The sequence below is a fragment of the Pongo abelii genome, chromosome 21 (genome assembly GCF_028885655.2).
Source record: "Pongo abelii isolate AG06213 chromosome 21, NHGRI_mPonAbe1-v2.0_pri, whole genome shotgun sequence".
NCBI classification, from domain to species: Eukaryota; Metazoa; Chordata; class Mammalia; order Primates; family Hominidae; genus Pongo; species Pongo abelii.
The window spans coordinates 29764314-29772167 of NC_072006.2; positions in this window are offsets into that span (position 1 = coordinate 29764314).

The window sequence follows — 7854 nt, forward strand, 5'->3', positions numbered from 1 at the left end:
ATGGAAGTAAATGGAACGTGGAGTGGAATGGAATGTGAAATGGAACAAAATGGAAATAGGAACAGAATGTAATGGAATGAGGAACGAAATGTGCAATAGAGGGGAATGGAAAATGGAATGGAAGGGAATGGAATGTGGAATAAAATGTGAAATGGAATGGAAGGGAACACGTTATGGTAAGTAATGGAATGTGGAGTGGAATGGAAAGGAATGTGGAATGGAATGTGGAATGGAAGGGAATGGAATGTGGAACGGAATACAACGGAATGTGGAATGGAATGTGGTATGGAATGGAATGGGATGTGGAATGGAATGGAATGTGGAAAGGAATGGAATGGAATGTGGAATGGAATGGAATGGAATGTGGAATGTAATAGAATGGAGTGTGGAATGAAATGGAAAGGAATGTGGAATAATATTGAATGGAAAGGTATGGTATGTGGAAAGGAATGTGGAATGAAGTGGAATGTAATGTGGAATGGATTGTAGAATGGAATGGAATGGAATGTGACATGGAATCTGGAATGGAAAGAAATGGAATGTGGAATGCAACGTGGAATGGAATGGAATGTTGAATGGAATGAAATGAAATATCGAATGGAAGGTGGAATGGAACGTGGAATGGAAAGTGGAATGGAATGTGGAATGGAAAGGAATGTGGAATGGAATGGAAATAGGAATGTAATGGAATTAAATGGAATGTAGAATTGAATGGAATGGAATGTGGAATGGAATGGAATGTGAAATGGAATGGAATGGAAAGGGAATGCAATGGAATGGAATGGAATATGGAATGGAATGGAAAGTGGAATGGAATGGAACGGAATTCAATGGAAAGGGAATGGAATGGAATGGAATGTGGAATGGAATGGAAAGTGGAATGGAATGGAATGGAATGTGGAAAGGAATTGTATGGAATGTGGAATGGAATGGAATGGAAAGTGGTATGGAATTGAAAGGAATGTAGATTGGAATGTGGAATGGAATGGAATGGAATATATAATGGTATGGAATGTGGAATGGAATGGAACGGAATGTGCAATGGAATGGAAAAGAATGTGGAATGGAAGTAAATGGAATGTGGAATGGAATGTGGAATGGAATGGAATGGAATGGAATGGAATTGAATGTGGAATGTTATGGAATGGAACGTGGAATGGAAAGTGCAATAGAAAGGAATGGAACGTGGAATGGAACATGGAATGGAATGTGTAATGGAACGTGAAATGGAACGTGGAATGGAATGGATTGGAACGCAGAATGGAACGTGGAATGGAATGTGGAATGGAATATGGAAAGGAAAGTGGAATGTATTGTGGAAGTTAAAGGAATGCAATGTGAAATGGAATTGAATGGAAAGTGGAATGGAATAGAATGGAATGTCGAATATAATGTGGAATAGAATGGAAAGGAATCCAGAATGGAATGGAAGGGAAAGTAATGAAATTGGAAGTGGAATGGACAGTGGAATTGTACGTGGAATGGAATGTGGAATGGAATGGAATGGAATGTGCAAAGGAAGGGATTGGAATGTGGAATGGAATGTGTATTGGAAAGGAATGGAATGCAATGGAATGGAATTTCATGGAATACGGAATGAAACGGAATGGAATGTGAAATGGAATGTGGAATAAAAAATGGAATGGGAGGTGGAATTGAGCGTGAAATTGAATGAGCAATGGAATGCGGAATGGAACGTGGAATGGAAGGGAATGGAACTTGGAATGGAACGTGGAATGGAATGGAATGGAACGTGGAATGGAACGTGGAATAGAATGTGGAATGGAACGTGGAAAGGAATGTGGAGTGGTACGTGGATTGGAATGTGGAATATAATGTGGAATGGAAATGAATGGAACGTGGAATGGAAAGGAATAGAATGTGGAATGCAATGCAATGGAATGTGGAATGGAATGTGGAATGCAATGGAATGGAATGTGGAAAAGAATGTGGAATGGAATGGAATGGAACACGGAATGGAATGGAGTGGAATGCTATGGAATGTGGAAAGGAAAGTGGAATGGAAAGTGGAATGGAATGTGGAATGTAATGGACTGGAATCTGGAATGGAATGAGAAATGGAATTAAATGTGAAATGGAAAGTGGAATTGATTGTGGAATGGAAAGTGGAAAGGATTGTGGAATGGAAAGGAATGGAATGTGGAGTGGAATGTGGAATGGAATGGAATGGAATGTGGAATGGAATGTGGAATGGAATGTAGAATGGAATGTGGAATGGAATGGAATGTGGAATGGAATGTAGAATGGAATGTGGAATGGAATGGAATGTAATTGCTAAAGGTAATGTAATGGAATGTGTAATGGAATGTGGAGTGGAATGGAATGCAATGTGGAATGCAATGTGGAATGGAATATAATGAAATGTGGAATGGAAAGATAATGGAATGTAGTGGAACATGGAATGGAACGTGGAAAGGAATGGAATGGAACGTGGAAGGGAACGTGGAATTACAGGTAGAATGGGGCATGGAATGGAATGGAATGGAACGTGGAATGGAATGGCATGGAACGTGGAATGGAATGGAATGGATCGTGGAATGGAACGTAGAATGCAACGTGGAATGGAATGTGGAATGGAACGTGGAATGGAATGCAATGGAACGTTGAGTGGAATGCGGAATGGAAAGTGAAATGCAATGGAATGGAATGTGGAATGCAATGTGAAATGGATTAGAATGGAATGTGGACTGGAATGTGGAATGGAATAGTATAGAAAGTGGAAAGGAGTGGAATGGAATATGGAATGGAATGGAATGGAATGTGGAATAGAATGTGGAATGGAATCGATTGGAATATGGAATGGAATGTGGAATAGAATGTGGAATGAAATGTGTAATGGAATGGAATGAAATGAAATGTGGAATGGAATGTGGAATGGAAATTGTAATGCCATGTGGAATGGAAAAGAATGGAATGTGCAATGGAAAGTTTAAGGGAACGTGGATGGGAATGGATTGGAATATGGAATGGAAAGTGGAGTGGAATGGAATGGAATTTGGAATGGAACGTGGAATCGAATCTAATGCAATATGGAATGGAATGTGGAAAGGAACGTGGAATGCAACGGAATGTGGAATGGAAAGTGGAAAGCAATGTAATGGAATGTGGAAGAGAATGTGGAATGGAAATTGGAATGGCATGTGGATGGAACAGAATGGAATGTGGAATGGAATGTTTAAAGGAACATGGAATGGAATGGAATGGAATGTGGAATAGAATGGATTGGAATGTGGAATGGAATGTGGAAAGGAATGGAATGTAGAGTGAAATGTGGAATGCAATGGATCGTGTAATGGAAAGTGCAATGGAATATAGTGGAATGCTGAATGCGGAATGCAATGTGGAATGGAATGGAATGCAATGTGGAATGGAATGGAATGCAATGTGGAATGGAATGTGGAATGGAACGTAATGGAATGCAATGTGGAGTGAAATGGAATGGAATGTGGAATGGAAATTAATAGAATGCGGAATGGAATGGAATGGATGGCAATGTGGAAATGAATGGAATGGAATGTGGAATGGAAAGGAATGGAATATGGATTAGAATGGAATGGAATGGAATGTGGAAGGGAATGGAAATGAATGTGCTGTGGAATCTAATGGAATGGGGAATGGAATGGAATGGAATGTGGAATGGAATTTGGAATTGAATGGAAAGGAATGGAATGGAATATGGAATGGAATGGAATGTGGAATGGGGTGAAACATGGAATGGAAAGTGGAATGGAACGGAAAGAAACATGCAATGGAAAGTCGAATGGAATGTGGAATGGAACGTGGAATGGAATGCGGAATGGAAAGTCGAATCAAATGTGGAATGGAATGGAATGGAATGTGGAATGGAATGGAATGGAATGGAATGTGGAATTGAATGGAATGGAATGTGAAATGCAACATGAAATGGAAAGTGAAATGGAATGTGGAATGGAAGGAGGAATGGAAAGGAATGGAACTTGGAATGGAAAGGAATGGAACGTGGAATGGATTGTGTAATGGAACATGTAATGGAAAGTGGAGTAGAATGGAATGGAACGTGGAATGGAACGTGAAATGTAATGTGGAATGAAACGTGGCATAGAATGTGGAATGGAATGGAATGTAATGTGGAATGGAAAGTGGAATGGAATGGAATGCAACATGGAATGGAACGTGGAATGGAATGGAATGGAATGGAAGGTGGAATGGAAGGCAATGAAATGTGTAATGGAATGTGGAATGGAACGTGGAGTGCAATGCGTAATGGAATGTGGAATGGAAAGGAATGGAATGTGGAATGGAATGGAATGGAATGTGGAATGGAATGGAATGGAATGTGGAAAGGAAGGTGGAATGTAACGTGGAATGGAAAGTGGAATAAAATGGAATGGAATGTGGAATGGAAACTGCAATGGAATGGAATTGAACATGGAATGGAACGTAGAATGGAATATAATGGAAGTTGGAATGGAAGGGAATGAAACGTGGAATGGAATGTGGAATGGAAGGTGGAATGCAATGTGGAATGGAATGTGGAATGGAAAGGAATGGAATGTGGAATGGAATGGAATGGAATGTGGAATGGATCATGGAATTGAACGTGAAATGGAACGTGGAATGGAATGTCGAATGAAATGTGGTATGGAATGGAATTGAATGTGGAATGGAATGCGGAATGGAATGGAATGGAATGGAATGTGGAATGGAATTGAATGGAATGTGGAATGGAATGGAATGGAATAGAATGTCGAATGGAAAGGAATGGAATTTGTAATTCAAAGGAATGGTATGGAATATGGAATGAAATGGAATGGAATGTGGAATGTCATGTGGAATGGAATGGAATGGAATATGGAATGGAATGGAATGGAATGTCGAATGGAATGTAATGGAATGTGGAATGGAATGGAATTGAATGGAATGTGGAATGCGGAATGGAATGGAATGGAATATGGAATGGAATGGAATAGAATGGAATGTGGAATGGAATATGGAGTGGAACATGGAATGGAACGTGGAATAGAATGTGGAATAGAATGGAATGGAATGGAACGTGGAATGGAATGTGGAAAGGAAAGGAATGGAATGCGGAATGGAACGGAATGGGATGTGGAAAGCAATGGTAAGTGAAATGGAATGCAACGTGGAATGGAACGGAATGGAATATGGAATGGGTTGGAATGGAATTTGGAAGGGAATGTTTAATGGAATGTGGAATGGAATGTGGAATGGAATGGCTAGTAGAGTGTGGAATTGAATGGAATGGAATGTGGAATGGAATGTGGAGTGGAATGTGGAATGCGATGGAATGGAATAGGGAATGGAAAGTGGGATGGAATGGGGAAGTGAATTTGGAATGGAATGGAGTGAAATATGGAATGGAATCGAATGGAATGGTGTGGAATGTAGAATGGAATGTGGAATGGAATTTGTAATTCAATGGAAATGAATGAAATTGAATGTGGAATGGAATGGAAGGTGGAATGGAATGGAATGTGGAATGGAATTTAATGAGGAATGGAATGGAATGGAAGGTAGAATGGAATGTAATGGAATGTGGAATGGAATGTGCAATGGAATTTAATTGGATGGAATGAAATGAGGAATGGAATGGAATGAATACAATGTGGAATGGAATGCAATGGAATGTGGAATGGAATGGAATAGAAGGTGGAATGGAATGTGGCAAGAAATGGAATGGAATGTGGAATGGAACATGGAATGGAATGGAATAAAATGTGGAATGGAATGCGGAATGGAAAGCAATGGAATGAGGCATGAAATGGAATGGAATGTAGAATGGAACGTGGAATGGAATCAAATGGAATGCTGAATGGAATGTGGAATGGAAAGGAATGGAATGGAATGGAATGTGGAATAGAATGGTATTGAAAGCGGAATGGAATGGAGTGGAATGGGGATGGAATGGAATGCAATGCGGAATGGAAGGGAATGGAATGGAATGAGGAATGGAATGAAATGTAATGTGGAATGGATTGGAATGGAATGGAATGTGGAATGGAATGGAGTGGAATGTGGAATGTAATGGAATGGAATGTGGAATGGAATGGAATGGAATGTGGAATGGAATGGAATGGAATGAAGAATGAAATGGAATGGAATGGAATGTGGAATGCAATGGAATGGAATATGGAAAGGAATGTAATGGAGTGGAATGTGGAATGGAATGGAATTGAATGAGGAATGGAATGAAATGGAATGTTTAATGGAAATAAGATTTCAATGGAAAGGAACAGAATGGAATGTGGAACTGAATGTAATGTGGAATGGCATAGAATGTGTAATGGAATGGAATGGAATGTGGAATTGAAATTAATGGTATGTGGAATGGAATGTGCACTGGAATGGAATGGAATGTGTAATGCAATGTAATGAAGTGCAATTTCGAATGGAATGCAAAGGAATATGGAAAGGAATGGATTGGAATGTGGAAAGAAATAGAATGGAATGCAATGTGGAATGGAACACAGTGGAATGTGGAATGGAATGGAATAGAATGTGGATTGGAGATTTTCTGCATTTCCATCTGAGATACCGTGTTCATCTCACTAGGGAGTGCCAGACAGTGGGCGCAGGTCAGTGGGTGAGCGCACCGTGCGCCAGCCGAAGCAGGGGTGAGGCATTGCCTCACTCGGCAAGCGCAAGGGGTCAGGGAGTTCTCCTTCCAGAGGTGACAGACGGCACCTGGAAAATCGGGCCACTCCCACCCGAATACTGTGCTTTTCCGACGGGCTTAGGAAACGGTGCCCCAGGAGAGTATAGCCCGCACCTGCCTCAGAGGGTCCTACGCCCACGGAGTCTCGCTGATTGCTAGCACAGCAGTCTGAGATCAAGCAGCAAGTCGGCAGCGAGGCTGGAGGAGGGGCGCCCGCCATTGCCCAGGCTCGCTTAGGTAAACAAAGCAGCCTGGAAGCTTGAACTGGGTGGAGCCCACCACAGCTCAAGGAGGCCTGCCTGCCTCTGTAGGCTCCACCTCTGGGGGCAGGGCACAGACAAACAAAAAGACAGCAGTAACCTCTGCAGACTTAAATGTCCCTGTCTGACAGCTGTGAGGAGAGCAGTGGTTCTCCCAGCACACAGCTGGAGATCTGAGAACGGGCTGACTGCCTCCTCAAGTGGGTCCCTGACCCCTGACCCCCGAGCAGCCTAACTGGGAGGCACCCCCCAGCAGGGGCAGACTGACACCTCACACGGCCCGCCAGGTACTCCAACAGACCTGCAGCTGAGGGTTCTGTCTGTTAGAAGGAAAACTAACAGAAAGGACATCCACACCAAAAACCCATCTGTACATCACCATCATCAAAGACCAAAAGTAGATAAAACCACAAAGATGGGGAAAAAACAGAGCAGAAAAACTGGAAACTCTAAAAACCAGAGTACCTCTCCTCCTCCAAAGGAACGCAGTTCCTCACCAGCAACGGAACAAAGCTGGACGGAGAATGACTTTGACGAGCTGAGAGAAGAAGGCTTCAGACGATCAAATTACTCCGAGCTACGGGAGGATATTCAATCCAAAGGCAAAGAAGTTGAAAACTTTGAAAAAAATTTAGAAGAATGTATAACTAGAATAACCAATACAGAGAAGTGCTTAAAGGAGCTGATGGAGCTGAAAACCAAGGCTCGAGAACTACGTGAAGAATGCAGAAGCCTCAGGAGCCGATGCGATCAAATGGAAGAAAGGGTATCAGCCCTGGAAGATGAAATGAATGAAATGAAGCGAGAAGGGAAGTTTAGAGAAAAAAGAATAAAAAGAAACGAGCAAAGCCTCCAAGAAATGTGGGACTATGTGAAAAGACCAAATCTACGTCTGATTGGTGTACCTGAAAGTGATGG